The 16,150-nt window shown below is 41.4% G+C and overlaps 1 protein-coding gene across 7 annotated transcripts in view; it reads right to left on the reverse strand.

Annotated features, from left to right (window-relative positions):
* LOC140453536 (transcription factor HIVEP3-like) overlaps positions 1-15,835 on the reverse strand; it is a 412,504-nt gene extending 396,669 nt beyond the window's left edge. For all 7 annotated transcript variants that reach the window (XM_072548302.1, XM_072548305.1, XM_072548299.1 and 4 more), the window contains exon 1: positions 15,536-15,835. The gene's annotated coding sequence lies outside the window, so the exon portion shown is untranslated. The remainder of the gene's footprint in view (positions 1-15,535) is intronic.
* Between the last annotated feature and the right edge of the window lie 315 nt (positions 15,836-16,150).

A 16,150-nucleotide genomic window follows, 5' to 3' on the forward strand; every position in this document is an offset into this window, starting at 1 on the left:
TCAGAGTTATTAAGTTGGTGGAAATTGAAGCATGACTTCTTGAAGTTAATGAACTAAAAACGTCACTTGTCGTTGACGCATAAGAACATGCACTATTGGTGAAATAGAACCAGGTGTCAGCGTTTCATTGTACTCTTATAATCTTTATGGGAGAAAACTGGTGCTAAGTAGAAGTGGAAGGAACCTAAGGTAGGGAAGATCAGTGCACGGTGTAAGGGAATGGGATTGAGGGTAATAAGTACCAAGGCAAAATTAATTTGGAAAAATATTCATCCTCCAGAAACACATACAAGAGCCGAAGGATCATCTAACACCCACTAGCATATTCTAGAGAAACAGTCAGCCTGAAAAACTGTAAATAATCACTTTGAAGCTAAACTCTCAACAAGAAAGATATTACAGTTCTGTCTCCTTTTCCTAACTATTTTATTTTCAGGTGATTTGCTTGATAACATGTTTCTGGAAGTAAGTCAGTATAATATTTTTCTCCCACCTTGATGCTTGACCCCCACCATATACTGGCTTACAATCAGAACTTCTTGTGTCACCTCTAAGTGCAACCTTTTCTAAAAATCTCAAAGCTCCTCATTTTCCTTCATCTTCCAACAAGTTACAGGTTTCAACATCAACACCAAATAACAGTATCATTGTGATTAGATTCCCTACAGTTTGGAAACAGGCCCTTCGGCCTAACAAGTTCACACTGATCCTCTGAAGAGTAACCCACCCTCCCCTGACTAACACACCTAACAACTATGGTCAATTTGACATGGCCAATTCACCTGATCTGCACATCTTTGGAATGTGGGGAGAAACCAGAGTACCTGGAGGAAGACAGGGGGAGAATGTGCAAACTCCAAATAGACAATCACCCAAGGTTGGAATCGAACCTGGGACCCTGGCACCATGAGAAAGCAGTGCTAACCACTGTGCAACCGTGCCACCCCAGAAATTGAGCTTCCGTGAGCCTAACATGATCTGAATGCGCAACCTTCTGATCTGGAGTTAGATGCGCTACCATTGTGCCACAAGCCCACACAGAATCTCCATGGCACAGACTGTGCAATAATGAACAGTATCCAAGATACAAAGTCTTTTTTCTTCATTTCCTCTTCTTCATTTTGTTTCACAAACCCTTACTGCCCTTACATTTACCCTCAACACTTTCCCACAGCCCAGCCCCTGAACACTGTTACATTACGCATCAGTGCATTTGACTTTAACGTTTCTGCAGTTCTCTTCAAGCAAACTCCCTGGACTTGTCCCCCATGTTTCAGCTTTCTGGCAACAACATTCATGACACCATTCACAGGCAAGATTTGTTCTTTATGTTCTATGAAGCTGGAGTTTGAATGAGGGTGCGATGATTGTGTGGCCTTTTGATGAATGACACGATAAGTGGAATGAAGTGGCTAGCTCTTCCAAAGAGTTGGCTCAGCCACAAAGAACAAATTACCTTTCACTATATTCTATCATTCTATGAAAAGTGGAAGCAAAGGTCCACTAATTTAAAACAAGTGAAATGTTACAACATAAGCTACCTTTGTGCAGTCTGGAGATTTTCCTTCCATATTTTGAAGTTCAGTCATTCCAGGCAATTTTAAGGTCACATTGTGCAATCACATATTGCTTCACATTTGACTAGCTCTTAGTCTACTCTGAAATGAAATTTCATTCTTCTTGTTTGGTGATATTTCGTTCTCACAAGATATAATATAAATTTGGCTTTCCAAATGATATGTTTACCATTTTTTTTCTCTTCTCATTACTCTCAATGGAATACAGGTCCCTGCACAGAGGGTGACCACCTCAAATCCTGCCCAAGTGGCCAGATTTTAGGCACTATGTGTTGGCTAATTGAAGATCAGGAGAATTATAACAGCTCAGCCCAATCTTCATCAGATCATCACTGGCAACCTATCCACCAGCTTAACCATTTATTCCCTCTACCACTGTGACAGCAACATGTGCCTCTACAAGAAGCACTGTCAGCACCTTCCAAACCCATGACCATAAGCACCTAAAACAGCAAGTGCAGTAATGAGCAAGAACACCACCACTGGAAGTTACTCTCCAAGTTACACACAATCTAGACTGGCAACGATACCACTGTTCCTTCACTATAACCAGGTCAAAGGCCTGGAACTCCTCTAACAGCATTGCGGGTATATCTACAGCACATGGGTGGAATGTGTTCTCCACCCCCTCCACAAGGGCAATTAGGAGAAGGAAATAAATGCCAGCCTTGCCCACAACACTCATGTCCTGCTAGTATAATTTTTAAAACTCCATATGTACAGACTTCCAGTTAAGATCACTGGATCAAGATCTTATTGCACAGAAGAGTCATGGAATATTCCTGCTAGTTGTAGCAACCCCTATCTTAACCATGACTGAGGCCAGATAACCCAGTCCAATCCAAAAGCTCAAACATTTTTGTTGCACAATGGGCAGTGTAATTGTCAAATGAGTCACAGAGACAGTTTAAAAATGGAATAAGAATCCCAAATCAGAAGTGTTATGCTTTCTGACAGTAGATCACAAGATCCTTGTGGATTGGTCAAGTTATAAAGAAAAGCACAGGAGTTCTCAATGAGGTAATTAATGTGTATCCTTCAACCAATATTGCTAACATGAACAGATTAACTAAACATTATTGCATTGTTATTTGTGGGAGCTTGCTGTGAATAAATTGGCTGCTCCCATTCCTACACTGCAACGGTGACTGAACTGGACTTCATTGGCTATAAAATGCTTTGGAGCACCATTACAGTGCACACTATCTAAATGCAAATATTCCCTTCTTCTTGTTTAAAATGAAAAAGAAGGGAATTATTTACAACTAGTAACATGATCATGTCAAGGCAATTTTTTTTAGTTACTGGACTTGAAACATTAACTCTGCTTTCTCTCCACAGATGCTGCCAGGTCTGATGAGTTTCTCCAGCAATTTCTGTTTTAGTTTCAGATCTTCAGCATCTGCAGTTCTTTGTTTTACATTATTGCTATTAGTATTGTTCACTGAATATAAACTTTGGCCTGGGGGATGGGGAGAAATCACTGCTGTCTTTAAAATATTACAATGGTATCTTTTACATTCAACTGTGAGGGCCTCAGTTTAATGTCACATCTGAGGCACAGCATCCCTGACAGAGTAACACTCCCTTAGCACAATGTAGATGTGTCAGTTTAAATTACACACTCAAGTTTCTGGGGTGGGACTTGAACCCATAGGTCTCTTACTCAGAGGTGAGAGCATTACCACTTTGCCCAGGCTGACACCAACAGGTACAAGTAAGTGTAACTTAGCTACACAAGGCTTTGAACTGGCTAACTAGAGTTCAGCACAAAAAAGACAAACCAACTGTTGCATTATCAGAGCTGTAATATTTTGGAGGAGTGCTTAAACAAAAGCCCAAATAAAGCCAACCAGAGGACTGGAATAGAACCCCTACAGTGCAGATCGAGGTCATTCAGTCCATCAAGTTTGCAGACTCTCTATCCCCGTAACCCAACATTTACTATACTTAGGCCACCTCACTTGCACACAACAAGGCAATTTGGCATGGCTTATCCACCTAACCTGCATATCTTTGGACTGTTGGAGGAAACGTGCAAACTCCACACACAGTTGCCCAAAGTTGAAATCAAACCCATGTCTCTGGCACCGTGAGGCAGCAATGTGCCTGCCTGATCTTGTGTTTTTAATGCATTTATCCCCAAGATCATTCCATAGTATGTTTTAAATCACAGCTTAATACATCCTAAGTGAATGATGCTTCAAAGCCTAAGTACTGACTATGCCCCGAACAGCGACACTTAGACAACCCTTGTCAAGATCTCCCTTCATTATTTTTCTCCTCTTAATTGAAAATATAAAGGATGCTAGGTTATCAGCCACAAAACAAATTAATTGTTCCCTTTACATAGGGGAGCAGAATGGGTTAGTTGGTTAACATCATAGAACTAATGAAACCCAAATCATTAAAAAGGAAGGAACTAAAGAATATTATTTTTCAGCTGATGTTTCTCTTCAAAAAGCAGCAAAGGTACGGGCTGACAGATGATGATTAGAAAATGATGCCAGAGTTAATAAGGTTCTATTGAGAAAAGGTTTGTATTCCCTTGAATACAGAGGATTAACATGGTGATACTAATTGAGGTATTTAAAATGATTAAAGGAGTTGAGCTAGGTTGTTAAGGGATGATGTCAGAAAGCATTTTCTCACAAAGGGTTAGGATAAATCTGGAGTACTCTCCACCAGAACAGCGCAAAGGATAGCAGTCAATGGAAATTTTCAAAAATGAGGTTGATGAAATTTTGTTTAGCAGAGGTATAACAGTTTCCAGAAACAAAGTGGGTTGATGGAGCTAAGATACAGATCAGTCATCAAGAGCGAGATAGCCCTGTGGAGCTGAATACCCTTCCCCTCTTACTATATTCCCATCAATACGACCCTAATCAAGATTATAGTAAGCCATTGGATAGGATTCAATACAATACTGTAGGGAAGGATACAATGTTCCACTAGCACCTGGTTTTGTTTTTGTTAAGGTTTCAGTATGTTTGTGTGTAAAATCCTCTGATTTCCCCCATGGACTTGAAATTAGGCTTATGTAACAGCAGTGGAGTATGAATGTGTAAAAAAAAGTCATTCACAACAGTCACATTCCCAACCTAATCATTCCACTGATGGTAAGTAATTTAAATATCATAATTAAAGAAGGTAGAACTTCTGATATTATTCACAGTTGAGCTGGCTGTAATACTTAATTTGAAACTCTCTGCAGGTTGACACTGCATGAAATTACGATACAATTACTGATTCTAACAAGGCCACAATTCATCTCAGGCCTTTTAAGCATAAAGATGGTGTTCCTTTCATTTCTAGAGAAACCAGACAGTCATCTTGTATGTTTTTGACCTTGAACTATTAGTTGTGACTGAGAGAAAGTGACCACACACATCCCACACTCCTTTCTCGGTGGTGTCTCTGCAGTCAGTCAAGCTTGCAGATTTTTCCAGAGTCTGGTGTTTGCATGAGTAAAAGAAGCAGTAGGCAGTGATTTTTTTTTTCTTTCTGAGGATGGGTGAAAGACAGAGTTGACCAAGCCCCACTCAATCAAAATACTAGCTTGGTTCACCTCAAATGGGTCAGTGGGTTAACATCATGGAATCATACATCATGGATGGAGACCATTTGACCCATCGTGGCTGTGCTAGTTCTTTTGTAAAACTATCCCAATTAGATCCACTCCCCTTGTCTTCCACTATAGCCCTCCAAAATGCTGCCTGTCAATTACTTATCCAGTTCCCTTTTGAAAGTTACAATCGTTACAATGTTACAGTGAAAGTATTTCATATCGTGTAGGCCGCACATTCCAGATCACAGCAACTCTCAGCATAAAATAATTTCTCATAACCTTCTTCTCTGTTTGTTTTTCCAATTACCTTAAACTTGTACCTTCTGGTTACTGTTGAAAGGAGATTATTCTGGTTAGAAGCATTTGTGGGCGGCATGGTGGCACAGTGGTTAGCACTGCTGCCTCACAGTGCCAGAGACCTGGGTTCAATTCCTGCCTCAGGCGACTGACTGTGTGAAGCTTGCACATTCTCCCCGTGTCTGCATGGGTTTCCTCCGGTTTCCTCCCACAGTCCAAAAATGTGCAGGTTAGGTGAACTGGCCATGCTAAATTGCCCGTAGTGTTAGGTGTAGGGGAATGGGTCTGGGTGGGTCAGTGTGGACTTGTTTCCACACTGTAAGAAAGTAAAGTAATCTAAAAATTAAGTCAGCAATGTTATAATCAACCACCTGCTCTATGCAGTTCCTGATATATAATTCCATTAATTGCAAAATAATTAATTGAGATGGTGTGTATAAGGAGCAGTTACTCAAAAAGCATCCACAGCCCTCTAGGGTAAAGAATTCCAAAGATTCACACCCCTCTGCGTTGAGAGATGTTGCCTTGTCACAGGGATGACCTGACCACATAGGCAAACCAGGTAATAACCTAAGGCACCAGCCTTTAAGGAGTGCCAAATTCACTGTTTTGAATGTCAAGCAAATAAAGATAACATTCTGGACTTCTCAATTTTCTCTGTACTAAAATGGGAGAATGGGGTGCATCAAAGTTATAGTTCTCACAAGACACCAAAAACCCCTGAGCCAAGCCTGCATCTTCACAGTTATAAACGGTTAGAAACTTCATCTGAAACAAAGTCCTTGTGTTCAAGCCTCCCTGTTAGGGAATCAACCTCCCGGCATCCACCTTGTCAAGCTTCTTCATTTGACCATTCTCTCATTCTTCTGAAGTCCTAGTCAATTCAATTCCTCTTCCTGATTTCAAATGCCTCTGTCAATTACATCCTTAACTTCTTTGACTTGGAGAACAAGCTCCAATGTCTCCAAGTCCTCCATATCATTGAAGTCCCACTCTTTGGCTTTTTAAATCCAAATCTCCATTTTAAAGTGTGTTTGTGTGTGTGTAAACAGACACTGGGAACAAGGAAGTTAACTTGACAATGGAGCCATCAAACTAAATAGGTCATCAACACTCACTCACAGGGGGTTGGTTAGCTCAGTTGGCTGGGCAGTTGGTTTGCCAAGCACAATGATACCAACAGCATGGGTGCAATTCTCACACTGACAGAGGTTTATCATGAAGGACATTCCTTCTTGATCTCTTCCCTTGCCTGAGGTATGGTGACCCTCAGGTTAAACCACGACAAGTCATCTCTGTTTGATGAGAGAGCAGCCCTACGCTCCAGTAGGACAATGGAAATTCTACACTTTATTCACTGTATGGGCTCCGTATTCATTGTCCACTCTTCCAATGCTGATGTATTGAGCATGTTCTTCTCCACTACCATTGGCAGAACCTTCAAGAATGCCAACACCCTGAAACACCCTTACAAAGTCCTATCCCTTTATGAGCTGTGCTCAACTTCAAAAGCCTTGTACAAAGCTACTGTTTCAACCATACCTTCACTCAGGCTCTTGTTATGTTCCCACTTGCCCCTGTAACCCCACTGAATTGCTGCCAATGCTCTTCAACCCCACAAAAAAAACTATGTGTTGTGTGAAACTTAAGCCAGTTGAAGTTTGCCACTCAGATATGTTACCAAAATACTATCACATTCCTGTAGAACCATATATCCCAGCACAGAGACAACAGTCATAGAATTATCAAATCATAAAGCACAGAAGGAGCCTAAATGGCCCAACAGACCTGTGTTGCATCATTGCAAAAGCCATCCAAGTTAACCGATTCCCTTTCTTTTTCTCCATAGCCCCACATTTGTTTGTTCAACATTTATTCAATTTCCTTTTGCAAGTTATCACTGAATCTGCTTCCACCACTCTTTCAAGCAGAGCATAATCTATCTATTACCTTGAATCTGTGCCTTTTGGTTACCAATCTCTCAAACACCAGAAAGACTGCCTCCTAACCTCATGTATAATTTTGAACATGTCTCTCAAATCTTCCCTTCAACTTCTCTGTTCTAAGGAGACCAGTTCTCCTGTCTCTCCAGGTACCTAAAGTTCTTCATTTCTGATAATGATCAGAAGTGGACAAGAAAGGGAGCAAGTCAAAGAAAAATGTAACAAGTAACACATAATATAATTGTTGTGCACGCCTGCCATCTTTAAAATTGCTGACCTTACTATACCATTTGTTGGGAACTATATTACCTTTTTTTTGAAAATATTTTTGGAGTGAATAAATGAGTCAAGGAATCCAATGAAACTTCAAACTGCAAATTCACAGTGGCAAAATGGTTCAAACCAACAGACATAGATTTTGTATTTATCAAATATGTAGCGCGTTTAATAAATGTGTTGTGTTTGAATATATCAGTGGTTTATTGTCACAAGACTTTAGGGTACTACATAGCTGCTGCCTACTACCTCCTTCATCAGTACATCTCTACTTGGTACAGTGCATGTACCAAGATAATTAGAGGTCCAACCAATCACACATGCTCTGACAGCAACACAGCAGGGTTTTTCAGCAAGGTGTCACTCTGACAATGGCCAGGTTAGTCAAGTAGCTGCCAGTTCTATAAGGATTCGGAGACCATGAGTCCTCCTGAGCTGCACCACATTTGGATAAACCACGACAATTCCATGACTTCTGCAATGACATGGTCTCAAATCAGTGTCACAACTGGACAGAGCCTGAGTGTGAGTCAAGCCAGATCAGTGTTGGGCACAATTGTGATTCCTCACACAGTTAGAAATCCAGATGATACATGCTATCCCGGCTTCCACCTGAAGAACAGCTTCATAGACACAGTACCAGAAGTGACCTGATGTCCAAGGAAAATGTATTCCAACATGAATCAATGCCTTTGGAAAAATGACACAGCAAGGAATATTCAGCATCATCTCTTCAACCATAATTAATTACTGAAAGACTGGAATATTGACATATTATGCAATACTGAACAAGCACATATACTGTATCCAGATCATAGAGTAAAAAATGAACTTATGCTATACTTATACATCATAGGGAATCAATATATTCTGCACAAACATATCCCAGTGTATCATGCTGACATTTACTATACCAACATGTCACAGGATATAATAGCATGCATAGAACCTGCGTATTGCAGATACTGTCCGTATATATTCTGCATCCATATCTCAGACCAGTATCTTGGCACGCACTGCTCAAAATATGTAACAATGGAGTTCTGCTGCCTACATAGACAAATATATCACAGGGCACTAAAGTAACAAATAATGCACCAACAGGTTACCTTGTGACACTCAGTTGGGTACTGAACCAAAATATTTGAATTGCAAATTTTGGGGTAGCAATGACTGTAGATGTTTTCTGATCAACCTGTTCAGGGACATTATTACACACCTTTGGGCGGCATGGTGGCTCAGTGGTTAACACTGCTGCCTCACAACTCCAGGGACCCGGGTTCAATTCCTGCCTCGGGTAACTGCCTGTGTGGAGTTTGCACATTCCCCCCATGCCTGCGTGGGTTTCCTCCCACAGTCCACAGATGTGCAGGTTAGGTAAATTGGCCATGATAAATTGCCCACAGTGTTAGGTGTAGGGGAATGGGTCTGGGTGGGTTGCTCTTCAGAGGATCGGTGTGGACTTGTTGGACCGAAGGGCCTGTTTCCACACTGTAGGGAATCTAATCTAAACCTTCGGAACAGATGGGAATTGAACCTGGATCTCCTGGTTTAGAGGGAAGAAATGGCTGCATGGAGCTCTGACAAAGTGCTAAGAGCTGACAGCCACCTTGAAATCCTTACAATAAATTAACTATTGATCTGGACTAGCTGGTCACACTTTAAATTCTGATTCCCATTCCAAAAGTTCCAGTGGAAAGGGAAGTGTTCTTTATTTGAAAACCTTACATTCAAAATCACCTCCTTGACTCTCAGAGCTCTCCATTTTCTGCTATCCACATCCATTCTCATTGCATGCCCATCGTCTTCGTCCCTCACCTCTACCACCACCTCCACTACCATCCCCTACCTGACTAGCTGGGTGACAGGGATTTACAAGCCTCAAAATGGGATCACAGAGTGAAAAGCTTTGGGAACCATCATCACAGGGTTATGTACAATGTTAAAGTATTGCAGATACTCTCCTACATTACACTAACGTTACTGCATGCACACTTCCTTAACAATACATTCAACACATAGTATGCAGAAATTTACAGTGTACAGAAATGATACATCAAACCTCACCAACCCAACACAATTATGTCATACCAACTTTTACAAAGCTCTCAAAATACATAGCACACAATTAAGACGATACCTTTAATATATGTAGTTGAAGATAATTACAGTGAGCCAGCGGAATAACGTGGGTGAGATAAAGCAAACAAGACCTTCATAAGCAAGTAAATAATAAATTATTTCCTATAAAACAGCACATCTGCCAACCCTGCACAAAACAGATTTCATAAACATACATTGAATAACTGTAAAAAATGAAAAAAGTTATCATTCAGACATTTGGACTGTTTTAGAGAAAAGAAAACTTTTAAAAAATTGAAAATTATTCTGTCCCAAGTATTGAGTCATATCATCTGTCACAGTTAGGTTTGAAAAAGAAACTAATTATTAATGATGATTGGAAATGGAATTCAACATGCAACCAAACATTTCTGGGAACTATAACATCAATCAGCCGTGCAATAGTTGGTTTCAGTCTTAAATTATGTTTCCTTTGAAAGCCTAAGTTGATGAACCTGTATCCCTGCCAGGTATAACACAATACCTCGAGGTGAATAGCAAATGGGAATGAAGGATCCTTAGAATCTCTACAATGTAGAAAGAGGCCATTCGGCCCAGCAAGTCCACACCAATACTCCGACCCATCCCTATCTCTGTAATCCTGCATTTCCCTTCGCTAACACCTAATCTACACAACCCTAGACACTATTGGTAATTTAGTATGGCCAATCCACCTAATTTGCACATCTTTAGGCTGTGGAAGGAAACCAAAGCACCTGATGGAAACCCATGCAAATACAAGGAGAACATGTGAACTCCACACCATCAGTTGCAAAAGGGTGGAATTCAACCTTGCCCCTGGTGCTGTGAAGCAGCAATGCTAACCACTGAGCCATCATGCTGACCTAATGGTGCTGATGAGACCCTTACAGAGCAAAGAGCTTTGAGATATATGGATTTGGTTGATTTGAATTAAGTAGTGTCTTTTGTTTTCCTTACTTCTCCTTTTTCCTGAAATACAATTGTTGATTCTTGGCATGATACATCTCCAAGGAAAATAATGCCCCCTCTTATTCCTCATCCAAGCACTCTATCACTCTTCAGTGCTCATTGGAAGACTGCTCAGTCACGAACAGCCTGGTGTGATCCTGTCCTCAGTCTTAAGTTGCCAACCCTCCAGGAATTGAAGGCTAATTTTCAGAATACTGCAAGCAGAAAATGTAGCTGGGGAATTTAAATTCCTTTAATTAATAGAAACTGGAACAAAAGGCCATTAACAATAATGGCAATATTTAATTACCAGATCGCCATAAAAACCCAGCATATTGACCATTCCACTTTAAGGAAGGAATTCTGCCATTCTTATCCAGTCTGGAGTACCTGTGACTCCAGACCCACAGCAATGCATTTGTCTCTTAAATGCCCTGTAAACATCTAGCTTGTCACTCAGCTGTCAAATGGTGGCTCACCAACACCTCTTCAAGGGCAATGAGGGATAGGGACTATATGTTGCCGGTGCTAGCAATGGCCATATTCCATGAATTATCAAAGGAAAAGCATAGGGACACTAAAAAATCATTACCTTTGAATACTTTTATTTAATAATGTCTACATATCCTGAAGGTAGTGAGTAATGGGGCCATGTTGACAAACACACAAGAAACATCCAATCAGCTCTCAAACTGTTATGGGAAGGTTGCACATTGTGAGGGTGGCTTTGATGGATGGCCAACGGTCGGAGTATGAGGATGGGTCAGCTGGAGGTCAGTGGTATAACCTCCAGGAATAAACACCAATCAGGATGGCAATCCAGACCTCACTAATGCCCATATATATTTAGATTTGGTTGACAGGAGCTTGAATACTTGTCAATTTATACCCCACCAACCACACCTACACAGGCACGACTTCATAGGATTATTTTGGCAAAACCATTGATTTTAACCAATCATCACAATCTGGAAATCCACCTTTGTCCTAGCTGACCTTTTCTGGTTAGTTTTGTTTGCTGCTTACCAATTTTATTGTTCATTTGTGGGCCTAATGGGGGACATGCAGAGCGTTAATAAATGCTCGGATTCTTCACATATAATGGAGGTGACCGCCTAATGGTATTATCACTGAGCTGTTAACCTCGAGATCCTGGTAATATTCTGGGGACCTATGTTTGAATCCTGCCATGGCAGATGGTGGAATTTGAATTCAACAAAAATCGATAATTAAGAGTCTAATGATGACAATGAATCCATTTCTGATTGCCAGAAAAAAACTAATTTGGTTCACTAATGCCCTTAAGGGAAAGAAACTGCCATCCTTACCTCGTCTGGCCTACATGTGACTGCAGACTCACAGTAATGTGGCTGACTCTTAACTTCCCTTTGAATTAGGGACTGGCAATAATTGCTGACCAAGTCAGCAACACCTTCACATAATGCATAAAATACTGTATAAGCTAGCTACAGTAAGATGCACCCTTCCTTGAAAAGTTTTTTCTCTAATATTGCATGAAGAATTAAATTAATGTTTTAAAAGAGTGTTACTGGACAGCCATCTATACCAGAATATAAAATCAAGCTATGAGAAAAAGAATGCTCTTAATATTATTGAGCATTGACTGTGTTGAATCATTTTTTTTCACAAAATTTCTGATCTGAAGTTGAAGGGCTTAGCAGAGCACTGTCATCGTGAGGGATGGCTACACAGTAAGGATTAAGGATCACTTCAGATTCCCAGAGGTTTGTCGCTAGCAGTTCATTCACTTGGTGTGACACAAAACATTCCACCAAGTAACAGTTCTGAAGAAGGGTCACTGGACTTGAAACATTAACTCTGCTTTCTCACGTCAGGTGCTGCTCGACCTGCTGAGTTTATCCAGCAATTTTGTTTTTGTCCAATTTTCTGCTTTGCATTAAAATAGGCAGAAAATCAGTTGAGTTCTTTAAGAAGCAACCGAACTAACTTTCCTAAATGGGTTTCACACTGGCAATCCCAGGTTAAGGTGCACAGGAATAGAAGTCAGTCATTCCACCCCTACCCTGGGTTCTGCCATTCAATCAGATCATGTCTAATCTGTATCTCAACTCCATTTACTCGCCTTGCTTCCACAACTCCATTTGTCAGCCTTGGACCCACAACTCCCAATGTCCATGCTTCACAAAAATAGATCATCACTGTTTTGAACTGAAAAAAATATGTATCACCATGCTCCATAGATGATGAAAATTCAACACCTGTGCATATCTCAAAAAATCAAATAGGCACTTGCTCCTGGGGGAATGTGCCTTTGTGGGAACACAGTGAGTGAAGCATCAGGTTTCCATGTCTCCCATTCTGACAATGAAAGGTACACCAACACTTCACTATCAAAGCTTGCACTACAAAGGCATTGTCAGTTAGGTATCTATTTGGACCCAATAAAAAGTCAATGTTTTGAAAACTGTGTGAGAGGTAATTTGGTGTAAGACTTTGCATTTATTTTTTAAAAGCCAGGAGACAAGAACTGAGTTACCATACTCAACAGAGCAGAACTGTTATTAAATCTTAATTGAAACCCTGGAGAAATCCAGTTGTAATTCACTTTAACATTGCCAGCCCTAATACATGGCCTCTGTCAGAAAATATTTCTGCTACATGGAGTCAAAAGTCAAGAAAGGTGTCACACACCAGATGATGGTTCTGAGTCACTTTGTGATTCAAGAAATGCTGTTATACTGTGCCTTTACCTTCATACAGTTAAACCAACTCACAAAAATTACAATATAGAGATGGTTCCTGATTACTCTGCACATAAATCTTAGCCAGACTAAGCTCATGAACTAGGGGCTCAGAGTGAAATCTTCCAGATATGTTTGATTCTGAAATTTCCCTGCTCTGATTTGGATGTTTGCCTCTTCCCAGGTGAAGCACATAGTTTTGGGTGGAGTGTAGTAAGTGGAGTTGAAAGGGGAGGATATGTATCATGACACACAAGATATTGAACTTTTGTGGCACAAGCTGGATAGTCTTTTTCTGATTGTCATCATTCATCTGCCTAGAGGTCAGCCAGAACATCCCAGGTCTGATTCTTTAGCTCAGATGGCAACATGGGCAAAAACTGAGCTCAGCACTCTTGTCAGGAACGGAGTCAGAACAGTACAACCAACCTGTGTTCCACTCTCCTGTTGGCTTTCCGACCAGGCAATGCATGGACCTCAGGCAAGGCTACAACAAGTCAAGTTGCTCGTCTCCACCTTTCCTCCCACTCCCCTCTCATTGACATTGGCCACTGGCTCACACAGGAGTGATTTAAATTAATGCAGTCTTTGCCCCCTGTTCCACTGTTCACCTCACCAATATGCAGGCAGAGGGGAGCAGAACAAAATCAAAACTTCTCCCTCATGATTTCCAACATTACCAGCCCTGTGGATCATCTGAGTTCAAGTCAGTGATTTTAAGCTGACAAAGAATAATACTGATTTCAAAGAATGGAGATGGGCCCTTAAATGCATCCATACTGATTGTTACCTCAATACAAAAGACCTCCTCCTGAGTTTCCTACTGGATTTATTAGTTATTATGTTATCTTTATGGCATCCAGTTTTGATCTCCCGAGAACCAAAATTAGCCTCTCTATGTCAACATTATGGAAACCCACAATAATTGTTAAACACCCCTAACAGCTTTGCCCTCTGACAGACTACCTGCTGCCAACTCATACTCCGACCACTCATGCTGCACAAAGGCTGTATCCTTGTAGATGCTCTGGAACCCAAGAGTCTGTTTGCCCCGCATCGCAGAAGCTAAAGCACCTCAAATAACTAAATAGTGATTCTTTTTTGTATAAACACAAAAATGATCCTGTTTCATTTCTGGTCTTTTAAAAAATTGAATATTTTATTTTGCACAGAAATACACTTGCATAAAATTCCCAAAGATCTTTGGGGTTTACTATTATTTTCATTCTTAAAATAAGGCTGCAGACCTGTGCAATGATGTCACCATCCTCCTATTAAATTAATGATTAATGGCCAATACTGTGCAACGAGTGATGTGTTGCTATGGCACCGGCACTACAGCCTGGTACCTGAAGGGTTACGATGAAGCAGCTTTTTCTCTTCCCCCCTCAACAACCCCAGCCCTTCTCCCCTGTCTTCAGTCACTGCTCCTAGGTTCACTCAAGGCCTCTAGAAGCGTCTTTAAGGTACTCGAGTGAGCTCAGCAACACAGTAGCTTGCACTCCACGGCCGTGAGGAGGCAACATGAAACCCCCGAAGGCACCAACTGACAGCAAGAGAGAGAAAAAATACTCGCGTCTCTTCCCATTGCCCCTAAGTCCTGACTAAATGCGGGTCGCAATGCACCCTGACTGTGGCTTCCAGACCGATCCCTCTCCTTGTCCCCTCCCTACCTCTCCAGCACTCTGCTGCAATATCTTCCTAGCTGCACAGTCTTGCAATATCTCCCGCAGGCACCTGCTTTCAGAGAGAAAGCAGCAGCGCACTGTAAAAGGGTATTTGATTTCATTCTCTCTCTGAGAACTAAACGGGGGGGGGGGGGGGAAGAGGCTTATAATAATTCACTGCCAGCCAACGCAGTAGGCAAGAATTCAATCGTTATTCCAAAATGGGAGATGCGACAGCAAAAAATATACAACATTCAAGCTTTTCACCATAGAATAAAAATGAATTGGGAGAAGAAATAAATGAAACGCTGGCGAGCCACCGGGAGCTACAGCATCATTAGGCACAGAAATATCCACCTACTCATTGCAAACACACATGCACAAGCAGAAATACACACACACACACACAGGCCATGTGTCCCTCTGCTCTCACCTGGATAACGGTGTCCTCTGCTTCTCCCAGAGGTAAAGTCATTCAGCACCCCCTCATCCCGGAACCCACTGAAAACAAGCCCCATCTGCCTGGCCCTGTCAGGGAAACCATCGCAATAGGACCAGTGCTTCTCTCTCTGGCTATCAAGCAGCAAATTATCATATTTCATGTGTCGTCGCTCCGGCGCTGCTATGAGCTTATTGGCTGGCGCCTGGAGCAGGAAATGTCAATGGTAATACAACATCGGTGCTGGCTGCTTCACAATGCAGCCGCGACAGACTGGGCTCATTGCTGAAGGAGCTCAGCTCCTGACCCCGTCTCCTCTCTCTCTCTCACACACACACATACATACACACACAGAGACTGCCGGCACACAGGCTTGTACGAGAGGAGGCGTGTTTCCTGTTCCCTTTTCGTGAAAAAAAATAAGAAATAGAGGGAGGACGTCACTCGGTTTGGACTCCACAAGGGTGTCAGCAGATATGTGTCAAAGTTCAGCTCTTTATTTAAATAAGCTGTGTGTGTGTGTGAGGAGACAGAAGTTACGATGGGGTGACAGAATGGAGTATTACCACCAGTCAATTGTCAGCAATTCAAAACTTATCCCAGGAAAAG

The sequence above is a fragment of the Chiloscyllium punctatum genome, chromosome 27 (assembly GCF_047496795.1).
Source record: "Chiloscyllium punctatum isolate Juve2018m chromosome 27, sChiPun1.3, whole genome shotgun sequence".
NCBI lineage: Eukaryota > Metazoa > Chordata > Chondrichthyes > Orectolobiformes > Hemiscylliidae > Chiloscyllium > Chiloscyllium punctatum.